General features: G+C 40.3%; 1 protein-coding gene across 5 annotated transcripts in view; it reads right to left on the reverse strand.

The window, feature by feature from the left end:
* LOC136864269 (dnaJ homolog subfamily C member 5) overlaps positions 1–12,016 on the reverse strand; it is a 406,165-nt gene that overhangs the window by 135,713 nt on the left and 258,436 nt on the right. The gene's annotated exons all lie outside the window — the stretch shown is intronic.

The raw sequence follows: 12,016 nt of genomic DNA on the forward strand, positions 1-12,016 counted from the left end.
TCCGTTGTTCGCGACACCACCATGAAGATTTCCTTTTATGTTGAGAAGATTTTTAAAATATTCCCTCCACCTGTCCAGTGATTCCCTGGGATCTATTATGAGTTCACCCGACTTATCCAAAACACTGTTTATTTCTCTCATCCTTCCCTTCCTAAGATTCTTTATTACTGTCCAGAAAGGTTTCCCTGCTGCTTGACCTAGCCTTTCCAGGTTATTACCAAAATCTTCCCAAGACTTCTTTTAGGATTCAAAAACTGTTAGTTTCGCTCTGTTTCTTTCATCTATGTACAATTCCCTGCCTGCATCGGCCCTTGTTTGGAGCCATTTCTGATAAGCCTTCTTTTTACGTTTACAGGCTGCTCTCACTTCATCATTCCACCAAGATGATTGCTTTTTCCCATCTTTACACCCAGCTGTTCCTAAGCATTCCTTTGCTGTTTCTACTACAGCATCCCTGTATGCCACCCATTCTCTTTCCTGAACCTGCTTACTGTCCATTGTTCAGAACTTCCTACTAATTATACCTATGTACTTCTGCCTAATTTCCTCGTCCTGGAGATTTTCTACCCCTATTCGTTTACAGACAGATTTCAATTTCTCTATCCTAGGCCTACAGATAATTAGTTCACTACAGATCAGTTAGGGGTCTGTTTCATCAAAAAATTCCCAAAAAACCTGTACATTCCTAACAGATTTCCTGAATTCGAAGTCGGTTAAGATATAGTCTATTGTGGATCTGATACCCCTGGCCTCCCTTATTATTGAAGAATGTATTCGTAACTGCCAAACCCATACTAGCACAAAAACCAAGCAAACACTTCCCATTCCCATTAGCTTCCATACCTTCCCTACATTTACCAATCACGCTTTCATATCATTCAGTTCTATATCCAACTTTTGCATTGAAATCGCCCATTAGCACTATCCTATCCTTGCTATTGACCCTGACTACGATGTCACTCAATGGTTCACAAAACTTGTCAATTTCATCCTCATCTGTACCCTCACATGGTGAATACACCGAGACAATTCTCGTCCTAATTCCTCCAACTGACAAATCTACCCACATCATTTGCTCTTTTACGTGCCTCAAAGAAACTATGTTGCGTGCAAAGGTACCAGACCTACCCCAGACTCTGCCCTTCCCTTTTTTTTTTTTTTTTGCTAGGGGCTTTACGTCGCACCGACACGGATAGGTCTTATGGCGACGATGGGATAGGAATGGCCTAGGAGTTGGAAGGAAACGGCCGTGGCCTTAATTAAGGTACAGCCCCAGCATTTGCCTGGTGTGAAAATGGGAAACCACGGAAAACCATCTTCAGGGCTGCCGACAGTGGGATTCGAACCCCCTATCTCCCGGATGCAAGCTCACAGCCGCGCGCCTCTACGCGCACGGCCAACTCGCCCGGTCCTTCCCTTTTTAACACCCGTCAAGTACAGTTTATAATCTCCTAGCTCTTCCTCGTTATCTCCCCTTACCCAAATATCACTTATTCTTAGCCCATGCAAATGCATCCTCTTTGCTGACTCAGCCAGTTCTACTTTCTTTCTTCCGTAAGCCCCATTAATATTGATAGCTCCCCATCGAATTCCATTTCGTTCCCCAAGTTGTTTCCAAGAAGTCCCTTGCCTGTCAAATGGGAGTGGGACTCCGTTACTCCCATAGGTCCGAGGCTTGCTTAAAATGTTCTGAGCTCAGTAAATTCATGAAGCAGGATGCTACGTTACTTACACATAGTCCAAGTGACGATCTAATAATATAATGTTATTTGCTTTACGTCCCACTAACTACACTGTTACGGTTTTCGGAGACGCCGAGTTGCCGGAATTTAGTCCCGCAGGAGTTCTTTTACGTCCGTAGGTTTAACCACTACACTGCCCTACACGTGTCCCCCGGGTGGTGCTAAGAAAGCAGCAGTGATAAGATGAGACCGAACTGTCGGAAACGACCTCTCGGTCAAAGAGCGAACAAGGAGATGTGCGGTCCTTGTCAGGACCTTCAAGTTCGTAGAATTGGACCATCGCTGCGCATTTGTCAATTGAATATCGAAGGGATTAGTCGAGCGAAATGTGAGTATCTTTCCAGGATTGCACTGAAACATGCAGTTGATGTCATCGTGCTTCAAGAAACACACACAGCAGACGAACTACAGTTACAGAGTAGGGGGAAAATTCCAGGCTTTAAATTGGTAGCATCTAACTATCATCAAAATTATGGCCTTGCAACTTATGTCAGGAATGATGTAACAAATTACCAGTTACTATCAGTAAACTCTGAAAATGACATTTTTAGTACTACAGTTAACATTGAAAACTTGACAATAGTTAATGTGTACAAGCCACCAGATATTACTTGGCCTAATCCTCCTATACCTTCTCTGCAGTATCCTACTATATATCTCGGTGATTTCAACAGTCATCATCATCATCTTTGGGGATATAACAAAGATGACTCTAATGGTGAAGTTCTTGTGGACTGGATGGAAACTGAAAATTTGAATCTAATTTTTGATGCTAAGGACCTGCCTACCTTTCAATCAGCTCGCTGGTCTCGAGGCTACACCCCAGATCTTTGTTTCACAAATCGGCTTCATAATTCACACAGTCAAGTTCGACGTACAGTGCTCAACGATTTCCCACATAGTCAACACAGGCCTGTTCTCTTGGAGGTTGGGATGTCTTTACCTGTTGTTCGATCACATCCTAAACCAAGGTGGAACTTCAAGAAAGCCAATTGGACTGAATTTGCAAAGCAAACAGACTCCAATATAAGATGGATCAAACCAACATACAACAACTACAGCAGATTTGTAAGGGTCATAAAAGGTGCAGCGAGACGATGCATCCCTAGAGGATATCGTAAGGAGTATATCCCTGGCTGGAGTTCAGAGAGTGAGGAATTACTACGAGAATATGAAGAACATCCTAATTCCGACAATGCAGCTGGTCTCCTCCAATCCTTGGATGAGAGTCGAAGAAGGATCTGGCATGAAACAGTGGAATCCCTAGATTACACCCATTCTAGCAGAAAGGCCTGGTCTATAATTAGGGAACTGGATTCCTCAAACCCTGCAACTAAGAGATCAAAAACAGCCATCAATCTGAATGATTTTGCTAATCATCTAATATCGGTTTCCAAAAACACAAAAAACAAGCGAACCAAAAAGGATACCAAATTAAAGTTGAACATCAAGAAAAGAGCAGCGCCACAGTTTTCTGAATTCTCTACTCCATTCAAAGAAGGGGAAACTAAAGCCGCAATAAAAAGTATGAAACTTGGAAAAGCTGCAGGATTTGATGGAATTTATCCTGAATTTTTGGCTCATTGTGGACCAGCCACAATAAAATGGTTAACCAACTTCTTCACTAATATTCTGCAAACTGGAAACAGACCACCTCTGATGAAGAAAACAAATATAATAGCCATACTGAAACCAAATAAAGATCCATCTAAAGTGGAAAGCTACCGTCCAATAGCACTTCTAAGTGTTACATATAAACTCCTTGAGCGACTGATCTATAGAGCGTTCCAACCTTAAATTGCAGTACAGCAGTAATGGGATAATTCCGTCTCTTTCCTTCTCCCATGTTTTGCGGGTAGCGCTGTAATACTCTAATGCAGTGGGTTTACCAAATATCCGTAAATTAGAATGTTATCGGTTAAAATGGGTGAATATCGTGTTATGTACAGAATTTTAAGGCGCATATGATGCCGTTGACAAAAAAAATGTAAAAAAATAATTTAGTGTGAAAATGGTAATATCATGGAAAGTTACGCCAAATGCAAAATCTTCATTGCATAGAACTTATCATGTCATAACTCCTATTTTATACTCATGATATTCCTAATTTTTTCACTGCTTGTAAAGAAACATTTCAGCTCGATGTAGATAGGTTTATTTTTAAATTTAAATGATAACAAAATGCAGTATATGCGTTTATTTTCCGTCATGTTCAGGGATTTTTATGTGCAGACATGAAAAAGTCGCTGGCCAGCGTCTTTCCTATTGAATTTGCATGGGGGGTCAAAGCGAGGCAAATGGACTTCAGATATGGAAGTTATTTTTAAAACAATCCCGAAGTTCTTATCTTGCTTAGTTCTTAATTTGTAACAGGAAGAATGTCTTCTTGAATTTTGGTTTCGTGCCTGACTCGGCTGGCTGGCTGTCTGGCTGAAGTAGGCCTACCGGTAGTGATCTCCCAAACATGTGCTTTTAACATTTCCAGACAGTCGCATGCAGTGCAGTGCTCATTTTGTCAGTAGTGTGTATAATAGTGATTAAATACATATCAGTGACATATGTACAATTCTTGAGGGCAAGTGTATTTCGTTTGTGTGGTTCGGGAGTTCGTGCTCGTGCGTGGAGATCTTAGTTCGAAGAAAATGTGCAGAAGGATCATGGCGTGGTTAAAGCGAATCAAACGGTCTTCGGATAGGAAGTTATTTTTAAATCATACCTCAAGTCCTTACCTCGTTATCTCTTAATTTATGACAGGGAGAACGTCTCGTTTGTTTACGTTTCACGAGTGACTCAGATGGCTGGCCAATAATGATCTCCCAAACATTGAGCTTTTAAATATACTGACAGCCGTGTGCAGTGGTGTTCATTTAATCAGTATTATAAGATTGATTAAGTAAAGATCAGTGATAAATGTATAGTTCTTGAGGGCAAGTGGATTGTATTTGTTGTGTTTGTGTAGTCTGTTGAGTTGTGAGTTCGTGCTTGTGCTTGTGCGGGGGGTTCTTAGTTCAAAGAAAAAGTGCAGAAGGATGTACAATGGATCGTCAAATTAAAAAGAAACGTTCCGTAGGTAAACTCAGGGGAAAGGAATGCAATATTATAATGAGTGCCCTGGATTATTTCTTAAAGACTATGAATGTGACTAGTGCAGTCAGTGAAACAGCTAAAGCTACAGGTTGTTCCGAAAGAACAATCTCTATGCTATGAGGAAGGAACACACACATGGTCCTTTGCGAACTCCCGCAAAAAAAATAAGCAAGAAAGAGAAAGACGGCAGAAGAATGCAAGGAAAATTAAATATGATGAAATTGTGCAAAGTGGAGTGCGTCGGATGGTTCACTCTTTTATTTGCTAACATACCACCGACATTGAACGTGATTTTGAGTCGGGTAAATGGAGAAGATTTTTTTGCCACGATTTTCCAAAACTATGTTGTATCGCTTCTTACATGATATAGGCTTCCGCTATTTAAGACGGGGTAATAGAGCGGCTTTCATTGAAACCGATGAAATTATTAAATGGAGGCACAGATATCTCAGGGAGATAACACGTTTGAGGGCACAAAATAAAGCTATAATTTACACAGATGAATCGTGGGCAAATATTGGGCAGACAGTGACAAAATAATGGAAGGATTCGACAGTGAAAAGTGCACGGCAGGCCGCCACTGAAGGGGTGAGTTCGGGACTTAGGCCACCGAAAAGCTGAGGACCGCGATTCGCCTTAGTCCACGCGGGTAATGAACATGGTTTTGTTCCAAATGCTGAACTAACATTTTTGTGCCATAAAAATACGGCGGACGCCCACGAGGAAATGACTGGTGAAATTTACGAGAAGTGGTTTTCGGAACAACTGTTGCCGAACACTCCCGAAGGTGCGTGATCGTGCTGGATAATGCCGCTAATCATTCCCGTAAGTTGCAACCTTTGCCGGTGACTTCTTGGCGAAAAGATGACATCGTACAGTGATTACGTAAAAAGCAAATATCTTTTGAGGACGGGATGCTCAAGCGAGAATTGTTGCACATCGCTTCTCAGCATAGGGCTCTGTATGATAAGCAGAGAATAGATGAAATGGCAAAAGCGGCAGGTTCTACGTCTCCCGCCTTATCACTGCGAGTTAAACCCTATTGAGATGGTGTGGTGAAAAACTACATCTGGTATCATAACATATCATTCAAGAAAAATGATATGGAAAATTTAATAACCGCTGCATATAAGAACATTACAGTGGACAATTGGGCAAATTACGTGAACGAAGTCAAGAAAAATGAAGGAGATTTGTGGAAAGCAGACGGATTACAGGACGATGTCGACGATGAACAGTTTTTAATAAGACTTTCTTCATCTTCCTGATCATCCTCAAGTTCATCTCCCGAATCCAGTTCATCCAAAGCGGGAACATCAGTCCTTGCAGTAATGATAGAAGGTGTACGTCCATTATCTGAGAGCAACGACAGTGATTAAGGTATGTTGTATTTATTTTACCATGCTACAAATATCAATTTATGAATGAATGAACTTAAAATTACAAAATTACAAAATTACAAACGAAAAATGTGGAACTGTGACGCACTGTTTGAGTCACACTCGAGCGTGATCTTCATGAGTCGATTTCGCAACAGCGCGCTCCATCTACGATGTACTGCAATTTAAGGTTGGAACGCTCTATACAATAGAATTTATGAAACAATCAACAGCTACATTCCTATAGAGCAAGCAGGATTCAGACCTGGAAGAAGTTGCAGTGATCAAGTACTGTCTCTCACAACGTGTATCGAAAATGGATATGAGAGGAAATCAGTAAGCGTGGCTGCCTTTTTGGATCTATCAGCTGCCTATGATACTGCCTGGTGAGAAGGACTCCTTCTAAAGTTTCTGAGTGTGCTCCCATGTCGTAAACTTACGGCCTTACTTAGCAATATGCTCAGTAATAGGTACTTCCAGATCTACGCTGATAATGACAGAAGTAGAGTGTTTAAATTAAACGATGGTTTACCTCAAGGATCAGTCCTTGCCCCCCTTCTTTTCAGTCTGTACATATTTGACCTCCCAGACACATCATCAAGAAAATTCATTTATGCTGATGACATTTGTTTGGTGACTCAGTGCTCCAACTTTTATGATACTGAAACTACTTTGATATAGATGTTGATTCCCATAGGGAATCTGAAGTCCTGAATGAGCAAATTTATAATACCAATATTGGTATTATGAAACTACTTTAGCCACTGATCTGGAAGCCTTGGATGTATACTTCAAGAAATGGTGCCTTCACCTAAATCCTCAAAAAACAGTTATATCTACATTCCACTTACGCAACAGACAGTCTAATTACAAACCAACAGTCAGATTCCGAGGTGAAGTGTTGCCGTTCTGCAGTACACCAAAATACTTGGGAATAACACTTGATAGAACTTTGACTTTCAAGTAACATCTCTCAAATGTAGCTGCTAAAGTAAAAACCAGAAATAATATTCTTCAGAAACTTGCTGGTACATCATGGGGAGCCAATACTCATGTTGTAAGATTAACAGCATTAGCCTTATCATATTCTGTTGCTGAATACTGCTGCCCCTCTTGGATCAATAGTGTTCACACAAAGAAGATCGATATACAACTCAATAGGCAATGCGGATAATCACGGGTTGCATTCGGAGCACGAACACACTATGGCTTCCTGTTCTCAGCAATATTCCACCTCCAGCCCTAAGACGATCAGAAGCTCTCCTAAAGGTTTGGAAGAACATTCAGCAGAACCCCCAACTACCCATCCATCAAGATATTACGCACACTGAACATCAACGACTGAAATCAAGGAAACCACCCTGGCGTACAGCAATGGATCTTGAAAGAACCTCTTTTCATGTTAACAGTTCATGGAAAGCCAAGTGGGATCAGTCTTCAGTAGTGAACAAACATCTGGTTGAGAATCCTAAACGAGTACAAGGATTTGATCTTCCAAGACGACAGTGGAGAATCATCAATCGGATAAGAACTGGACAAGGCAGATGTGGTTATCTGTTGTGCAAATGGGGTTGGACTAGCTCTGCAGATTGTGATTGTGGGGTCTCTTCTCAGTCAATCCACCATATTGTTGCTGACTGCCCAATTCGAGCTTTCAAAGGAACACTTATGGACATTCACCGCACATCGGAAGAAGCAATTGATTGGGTCAAAATGCTAGACCTTGAGTTATAGTATTGTACGGACTTGTGACTATGCACATTTACCCTGAACTATATACATGCATGTACATAGATTCATCATACGATAAATAAATAAATAAATAAATAAATAAATAAATAAATAAATAAATAAATAAATAAATAAATAAATAAATCTACAGACACAAGGCTGACGTATTTGAGCACCTTCAAATACCACTGGACTGAGTCAGGATCGAACCTGCCAAGTTGGGGTCAGAAGGCCAGCGCCTCAACCGTTTGAGCCACTCAACCCGGCAAGTGAGGATCTCTCCTCTAACGGGTTAGGGACCACTGGTGGATTGTACAGCCCTAGCCGCCTCAGCACAAGGAAGGCCATGACTTGGAATATGTTTGAGATGCATAATCCCATTCTGTAGCAACTTTTTTTGTTTGTTTGTTATTTGTTTAAAGTCGCATTAACACATTGAAGGTTTTCGGCTACGGAAGGATAGGAGATTGGGAAGGTAGCGGCCGTGGCCTTCATTAAGGTAGAGCCGCAGCATTTGCCTTGTGTGAGAAAGGTAAAGCATGGAAAACTACCTTCAGGTCTGCCGACAGTGGGGTTCGAACGCACTATCTCCCGAATGCAACCTCACAGCTGCGCAACCCTAACCGCGCGGCCACTTGCTCGGTATACATTAGGATATATGGAGAATTTTCTTTCAATGTGAACTAGCAGTGTCTGCGCAGATGCCTATTTCAAATCTCTTAGATCATGTAGAGATGCATGTGATATGATATTTATGTATCCAAGTTGTGAATAACATCCTTGATAACTTTTTCTTTTCTTTTGCAGTTAAAATTCATGTCCCACAGGTGAAAACATGAGTTTCACTAATGTTTTATGGCGAAAATGTGAAAACGGCCAGCCAAATAAATCAAAACTTCACAAATGCAGTAAGTATAATAGCCTGTATGTGAACAGTATGTAAATGGATTTTGTCCATCAGCTCAGGCTCACAGGACTTAGGCTAATAGATTAGTATATGTACTATTATATTTTAAATTTGGAAAGTGTACCGTGATTGGAGATTTGTTCTCTGTTGTATGCTTAATCATTAAAATTATATCTTGACTCCCTTTGGCAAATAACTTGCTTCACTGTGAAAGCTACTGAATGTGACGTTGAAGGTTTATTTTTAATGTATGTACGACACATGGTTGTTCAACGGAACTTTCAATAACAAAATGAGAGAGGAAGTAAAAACTCTGGATAATACTACAGGGGCACAACTAGTCAGAACAGTGAAGACTGTAAAATGCTTACAAAGAGGCAAATTAAAAGGAAACTCTTCTTGTAATGAGGCAGATTTTGCAGTCCATTGGCGAACAAGGATAGAAATAGAACTACACCAGAGGAAATAGCAAGTAAGCTACATAAAGCCACAGGACCAAGCGACCACAGTATAGTAGACAACAGTAGTAACCTTCTCTGCTGATTTTGTTATTTCTTTGATTGATATCAAGAAAAGTGTTCTAAAGACATTCTGGAAATGAGGGTTATTACGGAATCACCTTAGCCTCTTAACCGGCCATGACGTATGTACACATACTCATGTTTTACCACGAATATGTCCTGGATATGATGAGCTACTTTGCCGTGTCGTGTCCTAATTGATGTTTAACCCGCACGATGGCAGCAAATACCACGTCATGCTTCTTGAAGCTTATTTGTTTTTATTTTACAACTGTGCAGTGATACTTGTCCGCAGTAGGTGAAATATGGCAGCATCTAGTTCAAAGCGTAAGTTCGAAGCGCACGAAGAAGACGAGATTATTCAACACTTAGAGAATGATTGTGACGATTTATCTTCTCAGAAATCCGAAGATAAGTGGTTTGATACTGATGAAGGTGAGTCTGGTAGTGAAAGTGGTTCAGAGAATGAGAATGAAGAACAAGATTAACAACACGGCGAATCGGATTAAAGTGAAGTAGTAGTCATGTTTCAACCTTTCCCACCGCGCGGTGTTTCACGCCAGAATTTCGTATTTTCTGGTGCTAGTGGTGTAAATGTGGATTTCAACAATGAATCCAATGTGTATGCTGAACAGTTTTTAGAAGCCCATCCAAATTTGAAACCACGGTCACGCGCGAGAGGTTGGGTGGATACAAATCCAACTGAGATAAAACTCTAATTGGACTTTGAGTGCTGCCAGAAAACAGTATGTACATCTCAAGATGGAAAAGTATCGCAACCCCTTACTTTTCGAAAATTATCTCTGAGAAAAGATTTCATCTTCTCCGGAAGTTCCTTCATTTCTCCGACAATTTCAAATTTGATCCTAACCTGCACATAAAAAAAACTCTAAAATTCAGCTGGTACTTGATCACCTACAATCAAGATTTTCTTCCGTATAAACTCCTGAGCAAAACATATGTGTTCATGAATCCCTCCTTCTATGGAAAGGATGATTGGGCTGGGTGCAATTTATTCCATCCAAAAGAAGCAGATTTGGCATGAAATTCTATAAAATTTGTAAAAGCGGGTATGGTTATCTGTGGAATTTTGTAGTTTATACTGGCAAGGACACAGTGTATGGTCAACGATATCCTGGTGAGAATATTTTGTCCAGAATTGTACTAGAACTTGCTCACAACCTTGTAGATAAAGGGTATTACCTCTATCTTGACAACTGGTATACTAGTCCAAGACTAGTTGACACCTTGTGTAGCATAAATACTGATGTGGGGACTATGAGAATCAACAGAAAGGAATTCCCAGACGCAGTGAAGAGGACCAGACTGCAGAAGGGAGAAACAATTGCAACCTTTCGTAAAAAGCAAATGATCGTGAAATGGAACAACAAAACGGATGTTGCCTTAGTCAGTACAATCCATGATGACAGCATGAGCAATGTTCAGACAAGGAAAGGAGTAATCCATAAACCGTCCCTTGTTCTAGATTACAACAAGAATATGGGAGGAGTGGATAATAATGATGGCCAAATTCATAGCTACAAACTTGCCAAAGAACACCAAAATAAATAATACCACAAGATGTTCCGTTATCTGATTGGTCTGGTATGTTTGAATGCATTTATAACTTATCAGAAAAAAGTAGGACGCCTACGTAGACTGGACTTTCAACTGACCTTAGCAGAGGACTTATCTTCAACCGGACGAGTGGTAGAACAGCAGCCAAAAGGACATCCTTCAAAATCACCAACACCTTCTCGACTACTGGGGCGCTGCCTGCCCGATTTTGTTCCGGGTACATCGAAGAAGAGACCCATTAGAAGATGTGTAGTGTGTTGGAAGAATGGAAAGAGGAAAGAGTCCATGATCTGGTGCACTGATTTTGAGAAGGCACTTTGTGCTTCACCATGCTTCAGGCAGTTTCAAACAGACAAATCACTGCAGTTCTAGTGAGGCAAATGACATAACTGACCATGAAGTTAATGTAAAATCTTTCACAGTAACACTAGTATGAGGTGTAATTCATAAATATTCCTTTCTTTATTTGTTTTAATTTTAGGTGCTAACATATGAACAAAACACTCAATTTTCAACTAGGTAAATGACCTTGCAGTTAATGAAAAATGGTTCAGAATGTCACATGCATAATATGATATTTATAAATACCCTTTGCTTTTATTTGTTTGAACTTTCGGCTGTAAAATATGGGCCAAACTCTCAAATTCCAACCACGTAAATGACCTTGCAGTTAATGTAAAAATGGTTAAAACTTTCCCTAATATTGAAATTAATTTAAACTGCTTTATTTTACTTTCTGTATCACAGATGAACGATATTAATGATATTACTAATTTTTCTGCCTATCCTGCCGTATAACAATCTGCTGAAAAAATACACAGAGAGGGCAGGTTACACCAAGTATGTCAATTATACCCAGTTAAGAGGTTAGGATCTAAAAACAATTTTGGCTATCAACAACATATACTAGGGTGTGTGTGTGTGTGAAAACTATGTGTCTATAAAAGTAGGTGTAGCCATCATTAGCTGGAGATTACATGGCAACTGAGGGTCAGTTCCTTTCTGTTCCTCTACCTCTTATAGCATTATGTCTTCACAAGGCCGAGCAATCCTGTATTGCACCAAAACAAC

This window comes from Anabrus simplex, chromosome 2 (genome assembly GCF_040414725.1).
Source record: "Anabrus simplex isolate iqAnaSimp1 chromosome 2, ASM4041472v1, whole genome shotgun sequence".
NCBI lineage: Eukaryota > Metazoa > Arthropoda > Insecta > Orthoptera > Tettigoniidae > Anabrus > Anabrus simplex.